The 16110-nt window shown below is 39.6% G+C and overlaps 1 protein-coding gene across 2 annotated transcripts in view; it reads left to right on the top strand.

The window, feature by feature from the left end:
- The first annotated feature begins 1199 nt into the window (after positions 1-1199).
- PSMD14 (proteasome 26S subunit, non-ATPase 14) overlaps positions 1200-16110 on the top strand; it is a 126131-nt gene continuing 111220 nt past the window's right edge. The window contains exons 1-2 of one of the 2 annotated variants that reach the window (XM_006160272.3): positions 1200-1367; positions 13281-13403. The gene's annotated coding sequence lies outside the window, so the exon portion shown is untranslated. Of the gene's footprint in view, positions 1368-1546; positions 1743-13280; positions 13404-16110 lie in introns of those variants that run through there. The other variant, XM_027776497.1, reaches the window with a different exon arrangement.

Raw genomic sequence — 16110 nt, 5'->3', positions numbered from 1 at the left:
ATAGCTGAAGTCAAAGAATAGAGAAAGGAGAGGGTCAAGATTAGAAAAGCTATCATGGAGATTAGACAGTAGTTTCTGGAGTTATTAATTAGGAGACCAATGGGGAGAGATGACTTAAAGGCAAGTTCTACTCTTAGTTTTCTAAATAGTAAACTTAGTTGGAGAATGGGGTTATTCACCAGAAAACATAAAGAGAGGAGGCACAGGTTTGGGGAGAAGCATAAAGATGTGTATCCAGGTAGAACTGATATTACCTATGAAAAAAAAAAAAAAACACACAAAACTATGTGCTTTTAGATAGAGATGTGAATATCCGAGAAGAATTCTATGCAATTGTGCCACTTGAATCACAGCTCTGGATACAGACGCTGTAATTGCTTCTCATCTTCTATCTAATAGATAAACAATCGTTGACTTCGGATGCTTTAGATATGCCTATTATTTGTAACATTTTCGAAAAAGTGAGAACTTGGTAAACATGTTGCTCTAAACAGAAACTGTTCTTAGACCTGCAGTGTAATATAAACTTGTTAATAGTCACTTCTTGGATCGTTTTACTTTTTGAAAACCTAGCTGAGCAGATAATGGGCAAAGCGTGGTTGTTGATAATTATACCAAGAAATGATAGTAAACGAGTTCTTAAAACCTGTAAACTATACTGAGTTTAAAATAGGTGGTTTGAACACTTGGAAAACATTAGTTCTTCCTCCTTGAAATCCAATCCTGGCAAAACAGTAAAAAAGGTATAAAGTGGACCACGTCAAAAACCGCATACCCCTTCCTCTCTAATCACACCGCCTCTTTCTGTTTTGCTTGTCAGATGACCAAGTCCAACTCAAGTCAACTTTTTGGTCTTGAGGACCACAACGACAGTGAACACAGAAACGAAAGGGGTTCTCGGCTCCGCAACACTAACAGTTCCATTTCCTAGCCCGTCACCTCCTCAGCTTGATGTGCCGGCGTCCCAGATCTTGGCGGCGACCCGGAGCGTGGAGGTGGAGAGAAAAAGGAGGATGTCCCTGGGCGGATCCACCGGACGCTAACTTCCTCGTCCTCCCGCCACTGCGCCCACACAGCCTGTGGCCAGCGCCGTCCGTGAGCTGCACTGGCCCCCGACGCCCGCCCGACTCCCGAGTCGTCTCCAATTGGCCGTCGGGGAACGGAAGCCACAGTAGAGCAGTGAACCCGGAAGTGCTTCTCGGCAGAGGCCCGGGCGACTCTTTTGAATGGAATCGGGCTGATTCATCGCCGGTTCGCGGAGCCAGAGCGGAGCAGAGTCTGAGCTGCTGCCGCCGCCGCAGTCGCCGCGTCAACACTGCGTCAAGTCTGGGGTCCCACCACAGCCTTCCGCCCTCGTCCGCCTAAAGGTAGGACCGGGAAGGCAGGCCCGGGAGGTCCCGGCAGGCAGGCGCGCTAGGCCGCTGCCAGCCCGGTGCTTTCCTGAGTCACGTTGCCCAGCTGAGTTGCCACTGTAGGCCCGGGCCCCGAGGGAGGAGCCCAGGCCCTTCTCACTCCTCTTCGCCGCCTCCCCGGTGTCTCTGTCAGGGCCAAGTCTGGATGTGGTCTTCATCCTTTTCTCCTTGGCTAAATTCGTCAGGTTTTGGGAGTTTCTCTTTCATATGCAGGGTGAACCCTTGCTAATGGCCTATTTGTGCTCTCGGTATTTGTTCCTGTGTTGAAAAACTTAAAAGCAGGCAGGGGAAGCAAGGGAGAGAGGATAAAACGAACTTTTCCCATTGAGTGTAAGTTTGCTTTATACAATTCCTTTCCTGTAGGCTTCCACCCTTTTTCTCAGTCAGGTTTTCAAATTCTTTCGAAAAAGACAAAAATTCCCGGAGGTAGACTGGTTTTTCCTTTTGAATCTCGTCGAAAGCAGTGTGGTTATAACTGCTATGCTCATTAACTTGTTTTCAGTATTGTTCTAATTGAGTAGTTGGTGACTTGATTACATTTGCTCTTTTCAGTGAAGTAGAAATCTGCTAGTATGTGTTACTTCTTGCAACTTAATTTTTCTGGGAACTTAGCTCTGTATCTGTCAAAAGAAGTGTAAACTTTTCTAAAAAGTCTGAGTGTGTAGAAACAGAATTAAAGATTCTTGAACTTAAAAGGGGGTCAGCAGTTGGTTAAGGGTTACATGGGAAAGGCATGGAGAGGCTTTAAAAATGAGCGTAGAAATATAGTATCTTGAAAGTGATTTTTTCCACTGATGACAAATACATCTTTAGTGCTTCTGACTTAATGTTTTAGTAAAGCTATAAGGAAGGCACTGATAATATTGAAATAACAAAAAGCTGAAAATAGTTTTAGTGGAGTTGGTTAACATAATGGTGGCCTTATCGTGTGAGGCTACCAACTGGCTCATTGGGAGTTTAAATTATACATGTTTCCAACAAATTACATTGGTTTTTGCACATTTATAGAGATTAAGCTACATCGTTGCTCAGAATTAACTGTAGTTAAGGGGTGTTTAGCTAATGTTTTCTTGTATTTGTCCTAGAACAAAAATAAATCTTGCCAAGAGAAGAAAGTTTTGAAGCCTTGTTCTTGCACTGAAGCCTCTTCTTGGGCTTGGATAGTATTTTTCCCCCTAAAGGTGCTTGTTAAATTATAATTTAAGAGTTCTTCAAAAACTCTTGCAGAGTTTTGTGAAAAAGTATTATGAAAAATCAATGCACTTAGAAAATTTTTTGAGCCAATATAAATCTGTACTTTAACTTTTTATGAACTTTTTGAAGTTCCCTTGTATATTGCTGTTTTAATCGGAAAACTGGATTTTAACTTCTCTGACATGGGGTCATTCTGTTTTTATATTTGTCATAAAAACCATGTGCTTAGTAGCTAGGTTAAGAATAATTTGTTTGAAAAACTAGTAATGAGAAGCAATGTGCTTTAGTTTTTGTTTTCAGTTTTATAGCAGTCTTCATTTTATAATTCAGTGTCCATCTGTGAAAAACTTGCCTGAATACTTATGTGATTTCTTGCTCACTTTTCATATACTCTGCTATACTTATTGACACTTGACATTTGTTGGAATCATTTGACATTTCATATTCTGCTTTGTGGTACTTTAGTATCCCTATTTGTGAAATGATAGTATTGGATGTATTGGGTACCTAAGATATTCTTGCCATTATATCTAATGTTTTGGAGGTATTCTCATGATAAATTTGCAAGGTAGCCTCATTTCATAGATGAGATCTAGTGTCTAGAAGAAGGTAACTCTGCCAGATCATTGAGTGAGTTTGTGGTAAAGCAGAGAATTATTTTTTCTTTTATTTTATTGATTTTTTTTCATTTATTTCAATTTGACCAGAGAGAGACATACACAGAGAGAGAAGGGAAAAGTGAGAAATCAGACTGCCAGGTCCAGGACTTGAACTGTGATGACTTAGCCACCATGCCACCTGTTGGTCCCCAAAGCCCATAATTTAAGTCTAGGTCCACGGCTGTAGCCTTTCCCACTCCCAACTACTGTCCTTGCACTTTATCTATCTACCTACCTACCTACATATATCTATCTATACATACACACATATATATATATGTTTGTATACGTTGTTTTTTTTTTTTGAGAGAGAGAAAGAGAGAATTTTGGTGTAGGGTGCATCTGTTCCTCAGAGAGACAAAAAGTGAGAAATCACCCCCGGGGGGTGGCCACACCACAGTCCCTTCTCCTCCATTCTCCTCTTGGTATTTTGGGCATGCACACACATGTACCCAGTGTGAGTTTTGAGGCTCTGAGTCTGGGACTTGAACCGTGGTTGACTCCATGGGAGTCTAGTAACAACCATTATGCCATCTGCTGGTCCCCACTTTATATATTTTTAATGGGTTTATGTCATGTCTACCTGCTCATTCCCAGATGATAAATTCTATTAGTGTAAGCCATTAAGTTTCTTTAGTACACAAAGTAGTACTTAATAAATGTTTAACTTTAATGCTGTAATTAGGAGACGCCACAGTAGGTTTTTAAGATAATTCATTTACTTCTGGAGAAAAACTCTCACTTTCAAAATCTTATTTATTTTAGTGATCTCTTTCTAGTTCCACTGAAAAAAGTCTTTAAGAAAGTAAAAGAAGTTTCCAATTGCTTTAAACAAATCAGAGTAGAACAATAGTAATGCAAATAGATCACAAATATGGAGTATTTTTTTTCAACTTAGCATCAATCTAAGATGTAGTATTTAATTTCTGAATGGATTGGGGGGTGAAAAGTAAGCAATGAACTAGAAAACAGAATGACAGCCTAAACTGCTAAGGACTTCATGATTTTGTTTGAATTTTATGAATTATTGGGACACTGGTGTCCCTGATGAAAAATGTGAAAAACTGAAAAAAACCTATCACATTTCAAATCCAGATTAATATAATTTTGAAGGATTGGCTTTTTAGGGTTAGCCATGGTTCTGTACATTCTTTTAAATGCCTGAGAATTGATTTATTTAAAATCTAACATGAACATGCTCTAACAACAATCAGAAATTAAAAGAGAAAGAAAAAGTGGAAAATCATTAACCTTTAAAGTACTGACACCTATTTTGTACTATAATATTTTTACCAATTAGAATTCTAAACATTACTGTATGTATGGCATTATGTTAGGTATAGTTAACACTTCATTCATATCATCTGATAATGTTTTAAAAGTTATTATCAGGAATGATCTTTTGGGTCCTTTTTTTTTGATAGGTGAAAACATTTTATTTAGATCCATAGACTTTTCTATTGCCTTTATTTCTAAGAACTCAAAATGTTCTCTTTTATGTTCCCTTTACCTTTGTGAATCTCTTTGCTGAGTTCTGTAAAATAGAAATCTGTTTCTAATGTGATTAATTTAGTACTGTGAAATACTCCCAGTGTTCTGAATCCCACTAAGTGGCAAACTGTGAGGAAGAAGGATTTGTCTCTGTGGCTATGCTTATAGGAAAGTGGTGCTGATGACAGCAGCTAGTAGCAGCAGCCCTCTAGGAGAGAGACAAAGAGAAAGCAAGAAACCACTCCCCAGGGAAGATGGCCAATCCACCCCCCAGGGGAGATGGCCACACCTCAGTCACTTCTCCTTTATTCTCCTCTTGGGATCTTGGGCATGCACGTGCATGTGCTTGGCATGAGTTTTTGTTTTTTTTTTTTAAGGGGTTTTTGCTGTAGGGCGCGTGCGCTCACCAGACAGAGAGAGACAGACAGAAAGTGAGAAATCACAACCCCCCCAGGGGGGATGGCCACGCTGCAATCCCTTCTCCTCCAATCTCCTCTCGAGATCGTTGTCATGCATGCACACGTGCCCGGTGTGAGTTTTAAGCCACCGGGTCCGGGATGCAAACCGCGGTCAACTACGTGGGAGTCCAGCAACATAGCCATTACGCTAACTGCTGGTCCCTTGGCATGAGTTTTAAGCCACAGGGTCCGGGACTTGAACCATGGTTGACTACGTGGGAGTCCAGCGACATAACCATTATGCCATCTGCTGGCCTCAGTAGTAGTATTTTAAAGTTTGCTACAGGGCACTTGTGCTCACCAGAGAGAGAAACAGAGCGGAACAGTAAGAAAATAAGCCGACAGGTCCCAAACTCTTAATTGCAGTCGGCCACAGTGGGAGTACAATGCCTATACCATCATGCCACCTGCTAGTCCTGTGTTCCATTTTTTAAAAATGTCTTTTGTCTTCTATAATTTTCTAAACAGCTCTGAGATGGATGTTATCATTATCTTCATCTTGCAGATAAGGAAACTGAAGCTGGGAGAGGTTATTGACCCAAAGACATAGATGTAGTAAGTGTTAGGACCAGTATTTAATCTTGGCACCTTGACTGCAATCATAGCACTTAACCCTTATAAATTACGAAAATTAGTCATCATCATTTATTGTCTGGGTCCAGTGGATCTTTTTTAGTTTTTTACACCTTTCAGTTATTTTATAGATAATTATGGGTATAAAAATAGAGGGCTAGTGAAGAATAGTTATACTAGAAATTTTAATAAAGCCTAAACACAGCAAATATAGATTTTTTATTTTATTATTATTATTATTATTTGGTATAGAAAGTATATATCTGAGGTTAGCAGGTGGCACACTAATTGGAACACTGGACTCCAACATGGCTGACTGCTGTAGGAGTCTGTGGACCTGGCGACTTGAAAATCACTCTGCTGGGGCCAGCAGATGGCGTAGCTGTTATGTCGCTGCACTCCCGCATGGCTGACTGGTTAAGCCCTGGACCCAGTGACTTGAAACTCATACTGGGTGCGGGTGCATGTGTACCCAGGATCCCAGAAGGAGAGTGGAAAAGGAGTTGAGCATGCCATTCCCCCTGGGGGGGTGATTTCTCACTTTCTCACTGGCACTGTCTCTTTCTGGTGAGCACACATGCCCTAAGATAAAAACTTTTAAAAATCACACTGCTTGGCCACTGCACGGCCATCCCTTCTGGGGGATGCTTTCTCTCTGTCTCTGTCTCTGTCTCTCTTGGGCAAGTCCGTGAACCCTCTAGCAAATCTGGGGAAAAAAAGAAACATTAAAAAAAAAAAGTATATACCTGATATAGGCACTATTGTTTGAATGTAATTAACTGCTCATCAACCATTGTTCGTGAATCTGGAACATCTCTGTCTTATAAAAGATCAGTTCTGGCGACTGGGTGAGGGAAGGCTTTAGAAACTTCTTGGAAAATGAGATTAAAGTCCAAGTTCAGGGACCAGCAGGTGACATAGTGGTTAAGGTACTGGATTCCCACATGGCTGGCCGTGGTGGGAGCCTCAGACCTGGTTGCTTAAAAATCATGTCGGCTATATGTATGTACGATCCCACAATGCCAGAAGACTGGAGGAGAAGGGATTATGGCATGGCCATTTCCTGCGAGGAGTGATTTCTCACTTTCCCTCTCTGGCAGGCTCACATGCCTCCTTATGGCCAAACCACATTAAAAAAAAAAAAAGTACAGTGTGAGTGTGTGCCCAAAATCTCGAGAAAAATGGAGAAGGTATTGCTTATTGGGGCATGGCCATGCCCCCTGGGGAGTGATTTCTCACTTTTTGTTTCTCTATCTCTGTCTCTCCAGTGAGTGCACACACCCTGTGGCAAAAGTCTCTCTTAAAAAAAAAAACGTACAAGTTCATTTTGGTGCAAAAAAATAATTTGAAATCTGTGCATAGTTTTTTGATAATACACATTTCATGAATACCCCTCAACCCATGCACAGCTAGGCCTTGGTTTATTATTTCTGGTTTTTCTTATATTTGCCAATTTGTGTGTGTATATCTCTGTGTTAAAATGTTCATCACAGAAAGTTGCATTTTAACCATTTTTGGTATACAGTTCAGTGATACTAAATACTAAGTACATTCACATTATTTTAAGTATGACTACCATCTATCTCAATAACTTTTCATCTTCCCAATTGCAATGCTTTTCAAACAACAACAGTTCATAACTTTGGTGAAGAGAGGATAGCTACAGTTCATAATTTTGGTGAAGAGAGGATGGCTATTATCTTGGCTTCATAATTGCAGAACATTTTATTTTTAGATTTATAAACACTAATAATTCACTTTTTTTTTAATTCATCCATTATCTTATTTCCTTTAATTTACCTTTTTGTGTGTGTGTTTGTCTATATGTGAACTGTATCAGCATCATAAAAGATCAAGGAATATATCATATGTCTAGTAAGACAGGTGCTTCTTGAAAAATTGTGTGTGATGAGTGAAAATCTGGATAAGATGTCATTTCTTTTTTGGTCTTAGGAATATTGTTAGAAATATCATACACTCATAATTTTTATTAAAAATAATCAGCACCCTGTGGCAGCAGGTGACATGGAGGTTAATGTACTAGGGAGGTTAAGGTGCTGGATCCTAAATGACTGACTCTGCAATTTGAGTTCTGGACCCTGCAGCTTGAAAATCACTCCAGGCATTTGTGCATGTGTCCCCAAATTCTGAGAGAATGGATTGTGGTGTGGCTATTCCTCTGGGGGATAATTTCTAATTTTCTCTCTGTCTCTGGCAAGCACATGTACCGTATAGCAAAAAAAAAATTTTTTTTAATTGGTCCAGCAGTGGTGGAGCATTCTTCTAAGTCTTGGTGCTCCACAGGTAGGACACATGGAAGGCCTGAGTTTGATTTTTTTGTCCAACCTAAAGGCCAGGTTTGTGGACTATAATTGCAGTGACTTGAGGAGGCTGCGGTAGGTGGGTAGTGAGCTCTACCCTGGCCTGAGAAACATAGGTAGACCCTGTTTAGTAGTCCCAGCTGGGCAGCTGAGGCAGGGGGATTGTGACATGAGAAGACCTGTTTTTTTTTTTTTTTAATATTATTGAAGGGAAATTCACATAAAATTAATCATTTAAAAGTGAACAGTTTGGTATTGGCAGGTAGCATGGTGGTTAAGGTGCTGGATCCCACATGGCAGACCATGGTTTGAGTCTTGGCAGCTTACTTTCTCACTTTCCCTTTTTCTCTCCCTCTCTCTCTCTCTGGTTAAATTAAATAATAATAATAATAGCAAAATTAAATATTTTTAAGAAGTGAACAGTTCAGTGTAGCAGTGTTGTAATCACTATTTCAGTCCAGTTCCAGAAAATTTCCATCATTACAAAGCATATTCATTCATTTATTTTAATTTGACCAGAGAGAGACACAGAGAGAGAAAGAGAGAGTGAGAGAGTGAGAAAGCAAGCCACCAGGTCCAGGACTCAAACCATGGTTGGCCATGTGGGAGTGTCCAGCACCTTAGCCCCCATGCCACCTGCCGGTCCCAGGTACTGGCTTTCTAGTCTTCTTTTGGGGGAAAATCTGCCATAGGGGCCACATGCCACCTACTCAACCCTGCCCTGCATCCTGTTTTAATTTTTAAATTTTATCTATTTTTATTATTTTTTGTTTTGACCCAGAGAAAGAAACACAGAGAGAGAGAAAGTGCGAGAGCAAGCCTCCAGGTCCAGGACTCAAACCACAGTCAACCATGTGGGATTCCAACACCTTAACCACTGTACCAACAGCTGACCTCCATGTCCTGCATCTCATAGTGCATCTCTACAAGCTAGTCTGAGACATAGGATATATAGTCTTCCTTAAAGAGAATTCAGCCACCTTTTCTTCAAAAGTGCCGATAATATTTTATACTGTCGTTCAAAATATTTTTTGTGTTCATTCATTCAGAAATACTTACTGAGCATCTATTGTGTCGTTGGAAAAGTTGTGATGTGTTTTTCTATACAAAAATGTATCATGACTGGGGACCAGCAGGTGGCACGGTGGTTAAGGAGCTGGTTAACCACGTGGTTTGAGTCCCGGACCTGGTGGCTTACTTTCTCACTTTCTCTCTCTCTCCTTTTCTCTGTCTGGTCAAATTAAAATAAATGAATGAATAAATAAAATTAAATAAATAATTCTTTTTAAAAAAACGAAAAAATGTATCACGACTTTTCCTATGACCCAATAGTAAATGCCAGGTACTGGGGTTACAGAGAACAGCCAAAGCAGACATGGTCTGCACCCCAGAGGAGTTTATGTTCCGTGCAGGAGGCTGAAAGCATTCATATAATCACGCAGATAAATGTGACAGTGACAGGGGCAAGGAATGAGAGGGGCGTCGTGCTGCAGCAGGACAGGAGGGGCTGCCCAGAGGAGGGACACTGGATCTGAAATCCGAAGGGTGAGTAAAAGTGAAGGAGATAAGGGGAGAAGGGAAGAGTGTTACAGACAGCGGGAATAGCCTTCATGAGTCCTGCAGTAGGAGGGAGTATGGTGAACACAAAGAACTGAAAAAAAGATGTAGGGGACAAAGAGGTAGGCGTTGCTGAGACCTGGGGAGGAGAAGGGGAGACATGGGTAGTCAGACCACACAGGCCTTAAGGGCCACATTATCGGTGTTGCTTTGTGTCAGCAATGGAAACAGTGGGCATGACAGATTTGCATTTCCGAGGGATTGTCTGGCTTCGAGTAGCCAGTGGGTTGGAGGGGACAGAGCAAGTGTGACTGGACCAGGAAGGGGGCTTTGCAATAGTCCAGGGAAGAGACCCCAGGAACCTAGACCTGGTTGTGGTAGTGGAAGTGGGGTCTTAGGAATATTGTTAGAAATATCATACACTCATAATTTTTATTAAAAATAATCAGCACCCTGTGGCAGCAGGTGACATGGAGGTTAATGTACTAGGGAGGTTAAGGTGCTGGATCCTAAATGACTGACTCTGCAATTTGAGTTCTGGACCCTGCAGCTTGAAAATCACTCCAGGCATTTGTGCATGTGTCCCCAAATTCTGAGAGAATGGATTGTGGTGTGGCTATTCCTCTGGGGGATAATTTCTAATTTTCTCTCTGTCTCTGGCAAGCACATGTACCGTATAGCAAAAAAAAAATTTTTTTTAATTGGTCCAGCAGTGGTGGAGCATTCTTCTAAGTCTTGGTGCTCCACAGGTAGGACACATGGAAGGCCTGAGTTTGATTTTTTTGTCCAACCTAAAGGCCAGGTTTGTGGACTATAATTGCAGTGACTTGAGGAGGCTGCGGTAGGTGGGTAGTGAGCTCTACCCTGGCCTGAGAAACATAGGTAGACCCTGTTTAGTAGTCCCAGCTGGGCAGCTGAGGCAGGGGGATTGTGACATGAGAAGACCTGTTTTTTTTTTTTTTTTAATATTATTGAAGGGAAATTCACATAAAATTAATCATTTAAAAGTGAACAGTTTGGTATTGGCAGGTAGCATGGTGGTTAAGGTGCTGGATCCCACATGGCAGACCATGGTTTGAGTCTTGGCAGCTTACTTTCTCACTTTCCCTTTTTCTCTCCCTCTCTCTCTCTCTGGTTAAATTAAATAATAATAATAATAGCAAAATTAAATATTTTTAAGAAGTGAACAGTTCAGTGTAGCAGTGTTGTAATCACTATTTCAGTCCAGTTCCAGAAAATTTCCATCATTACAAAGCATATTCATTCATTTATTTTAATTTGACCAGAGAGAGACACAGAGAGAGAAAGAGAGAGTGAGAGAGTGAGAAAGCAAGCCACCAGGTCCAGGACTCAAACCATGGTTGGCCATGTGGGAGTGTCCAGCACCTTAGCCACTACACACCACCTGCTAGTCCCCATGCATGGCTTCTTTCACATTACAATGTTTTGAAGTTCAGCCAAATTGTTCATTCTTTTTATAGGTGACTAATAATCCATTGTATGTACATAGCTGAATTTGTTTATCCATTCAAAGAGAGAGAGAGTGAGAAATCACCCCCTGAGGAGACGGCCATGCCACAATCCCTTCTCTTCCATTTTCTTCTCAGGATTTTGGGTACACACCTACGGGATTTTCATGCCACTGGGTTTGGCACTCAGACTCCTGTCAGTGATGTGGGTGTCCAGCATCTTAACCATCAGACCATCTGATGGCCCCTGTTTCCACCTCTTGACTGTTGTGACTATGAACATGCATGTACATGTACTGTTTTTGAATACCTGTTTTCAGTTCTTTGGGTATATATGTGGGTGCTTCAAAAAAGTTCCTGGAAAATGGAATTAAAGTATATGTTTATTTTGGTGCAAAAAATGTTGAAAATATATTTCATAATATATATTTCCCATGAATTTTTTTCAGAGAGATTTTTGCTACAAGGAGTTTGTGCTCACCAGAAAGAGAGAGAGAGATAGAAAGTGAGAATTACTTCCTTCCTGTCCCATGGCCAGGCTGCAATCCCTTCTCCATTTTCTTCTCAGAATTTTGGGAACTCATGCCTGGCATGAGGTTCAAGCCACTGGGTCTGAGCCTTGGACAGTGGTTGACCATGTGGGTGTCCAGCACCTTAACCACTATGCCACCTGGTAACCAGAAAAGACATTTTTTATTACTACAACTGGGTAGGTGTTACTGATTTCTATTGGATAGCGGTCAGTGTTGCTTCTAAGTATCGTAAAATATACAAGACAGCCCCCTATAACAATAATGATCCTGTTTTGAATGTCAGTTATATCAAAGTACTTGTACCATCACTGTTATTGTCATTAGAAACTAGAATGCTGGGGGCCGGCAGGTGGCATGGTGGTTAAGGGCGTTGTACTCCCGTAGCTGACGTGGTTTGAGTCCCGGGCCTGGTGGCTTGCTTTCTCACTTTCCCTTTCTCTCTCTCTCTCTCTGGTCAAATTGAAAAATAATAATAGATGAACAAATAAATAATACCTTAAAAATAAAATAAATTAGAATGCTGTTATCTGTTTGCATTTACCCTGTGGTTCTTTAATTATTACGAAGCTTTTCTAAGTTTTCCACCCATTGCTATTATGGGTAGGAGTGAAATTTTGAATTCTCAAAATTCTGATAGAGTTCACAAATGGGCAAATGAAGAACACAAAAAGGTGAATTAAAGGCCATTTTCCCCTGGGGGGAGAGTGATTTCTTGCTTTGTATCTCTGTCTCTCCAGCGAGCTCACATGCCCTGTAGCAGAAATCTCTCCAGAAATAAATAAATAAATAAAACTGAGTCATAAAATGTCAATCCTCAAAGTCAGTGCTCAGAAAAGAAACGTGTATAAATTGTGGATACAGGATTAATCACCATGCTCTATAACTTTCTTGATGGAAATCATTCCATTATCTCTGAAAATGATGATTCAAAATCTACACTAACTTCCTTTAGCTGGAACCACTATCTCCCAGTAATTTACCAACGTGATAAACACAAAGGGAAAGAAGAGAGCTACCTCATATGTGTTCTCTAGGCCTTTTAGAAAACATGGAGTCATTCCTTTGGCCACACTCATGTGAATCTCTAAAAAAGGTGATATTGTAGATATCAATAGATTGAGTACTGTTTAAAAAAGGAATCACCCACAGATGTTACCATGACAAAACTGCAAGAGTCTAGTGTTACCCAACATGCTATTGGCATTGTTGTAAACAAGTTAAGGGCAGGATTCTCGCCAAGAGAATTAATGTGCTTATTAAGCATAGTGAGCATTCCGAGAGCAGATAGCTTCATAAAACTTGTGAAGGAAAGTGACCAGAAATGAAGGAAGCCAAAGATACCTGGGTTCAACTGAAGTGCTATCCTGCTCCACCCAGAGAAGCACACTTTGTTAGAGCCAGTGGAAAAAAGCCTGAGCTTCTGGAACCTATTCCCTGTGAATTCATGGCATAATAGATATAAAAACAAACAAAAACCCTCTGGATTGCAAAATAAAATCTATGTTGATTTCTATTTTGTTTTTAGGAGTTTTGTCTCTTTTAGAGATTTTGGTATAAATTTTTCTAGTAAATTCTCAAAATAATTTACTTTTTTTTTTTTTTTTTTTTTTTAGAAAAGAAAGCATACTTGGAACAGATTATATCTGCCAGAATTAACAAGAGCTTGAGTTAAGAAGAAGTTTGTTATATTCAACGAATTGAAGCTTGACACCTTAAGAGTTACAATTGCTAACCAGGTAAGGTTTCAGATGTATTTTAGTTTTAGCTGTTCTTTCAGGGTACAATAGGGAAATGCTATGAAAATGTTTTGCTTTTGGCCAGCTGCAGTGGCACAGTAGTAACACAGTGTGCTGCCATGCTGGGGCAACGTGAGAAGGTGTAATTCTTGAGATTTCCTTGGGTGCTCTCAGTATGCTTATGTACCAGTGATCTAGGATGGCTGAGGCTCCGGGCAGGATCACAACCAGAAGATCCTTTTGGGAGTGCCTCTCTCTCTTTGTCTCTGGCTCCTTCTCTCATGGAGAAATAAGTAAACTTTAAAAAAAGGGATAAGAAATGTATTACAGTTAACAGGCATCACATGAATATGGGTGATAGATAACCAGACTTTAAAAAGTAGTGTGACTTAGAACATTTATCAATATATTTCATTTCCAAATGTTAGTGTTTTTATTAAATCTGGTTATCTTATCTTAAATGTTTTAATTTGTTAAATATTTTTTCCTGTTTGCTGAGACATCTAATTTTGATGTCAAACACTAATTTGACCTGCCAGATTTTCTTTCCCTCTGCTCCCCACATCGCTCATACATATTCACAGCATCTGGAGTCTGTGTAAAGTTATCAGAAACAACACGGGGGGAACAGATAAACTGAACACAGCTGGGAATCGACTTTGGCCTAGATTGTGTGAGAGTGTGTGTGTGTGTGTGTGTGTCTGTATCTGTGTATTCTAAAGTATCCTGTATGTTGTTGTGTCTTGTTTGTTTTTTCCCCCATTGGTTCTTTAAGTTTCGAAGCTTGAAATGGTTCAAAATAAGTTTTTTCCTTCTTTGGTAATATATCCTGGGGAAATGTCTATAATACTTTAAAATATACAGTTTTTTTTTTTCCCTGTCTACAGCCTTTAAAAAGTGTTATGTATTGAAAGCCATACTTGAGTTAAGGAATTTTAATGAGAATTTGATGGAGATATTTTTCATAAATGTTGCTGTTAGGAGGATGAGTTAAGGTTGTAAAAGTAGAAATTTTGCTGGACTATCACATTTTCTCATGTGCCTTTTCATTTTTAATTGTTTATTTATTTATTTTGCCAGAGGGTGTGTGTGCTTGCTGGAGTGAGACAGAGTGGGAAAATTAGAAAGCATCCTCTGCCTGGGAATGATCACAGTGCAATTCCTTCTCTTCCATTTCTTCTTCCTTTTGAGATTTTGGGCACACATGCACATGTGTCCAGCATGTTTTTTAAGCCACCAGGTCCCAGACTCAAACTGCATTTGGCCATGTAGGATCCAGCCACTTTAACAAACATGCCATTGACTGGCCCTGTCTTCTTCCTTTTAAAAATGAATTTATCCATTGTTAATTGCACAAATATGTTTAGTGACAGAAGCCAGACATAAAATGTATATGATTTCATTTATATAAAATTTAAAAACCACAAAATTTATGCTGTTAAAAGTTGGAATTCTACCTTTGCAGAGTGGTTGACACAATAAAGGAGCTTGAGAAGCATTTCTGAGGTGCCAGTAATGTTCCTTCATATAGGAGATAGTTACAAAGCTGTATTAATTTTGTAATGATATCATGGTTGTAGTCATTTGTACACTTTGTCACTTGTGGACTTAATTATTACCAGGAGTCAACGAACATAGTTAGGCAGTAATGTAGTGATCATGTTATATTAATGACTTTTAGTTTATAAAGCTGTTCTTATTAGTAAAACAACATGGACGGGAGGCTGAACTAATCCACTACCACTTCATTTAGGATATAATTTGTAGTAATGTTTTTTTGTTGTTGTTTTGGGTTTTTTTTTTTTAAGAGGTTTTTGCCATAGGGCGAGCACACTTGCCAGAAAGACAGAGACAGAAAGCGAGAAATCAACACCGGAGGGAAGGGCCATGCTGCAGTTCCTTCTCCTCCATTCTCTTCTTGGGATCTTGGACACGCACGCACACGTGTCTGGCATGAGTTTAAGCCGCTGGGGCCTGGACTCGAACCGCAGTCGACTACATGGGAGTCCAGCAACATAGCCATTACACCAACTGCTGGTCCCTATAGTAATGTTTTTTTAAAGTGTACACTTAGGAAAATAGGAGTTTTAAGGTATGGTAGTAATTTTCAAGTTTAAAAAAGCTTGATTGTCAGTTTTCAAGTAATTAGTTGTACTGCTATTAATTTTTATAATCTGATTACTTCTCTTTGTGTTTTTGAGGCCATATAAGTGCATGTGCTATTTCCATTTTTTCTTTTGTAAGTTTTTGAAACTTATAAAAGTATCTCCTGAAGTTATTCATAACAGTAAAAATAAATCAGATGGCTATCTCAAAGTTAATCCTCTTTATAATGATTAACTCTGAAATCGTAATTGAGGACAACAGCTGAATTCCCTTAGTGAAAAAGGTATTCATCTTCACAACATCTGAAATAACACAGAATATCTGTGTAGGTTCTCGACACTATCTTAATGCACTTAATGTTTACTCTATAATATTTCTTTTAGTATAATGAGTTCATTTTTAAAAAGCCTTTGATGCTAATTCAGAGATCCATAATCTGCTCACAATGTCTTTCACATGTAGTTTTGATGATAACTGACAAGCTGTAAGTTAATTAGCACAGAACTTACTAATGAGGATGTTAAAATTTAATTTAAAAGTGAGGATTTTTATTTGTACACTCTGGACAAATTGAAGGAAATTCAATCATACATATGATAAG

This window comes from Tupaia chinensis, unplaced genomic scaffold (assembly GCF_000334495.1).
Source record: "Tupaia chinensis unplaced genomic scaffold, TupChi_1.0 Scaffold000674_2, whole genome shotgun sequence".
In the NCBI taxonomy this organism is placed as follows: Eukaryota; Metazoa; Chordata; class Mammalia; order Scandentia; family Tupaiidae; genus Tupaia; species Tupaia belangeri.
Note: the sequence above shows the minus strand (reverse complement) of the source record. Positions and strands in the feature narration are given on the sequence as shown.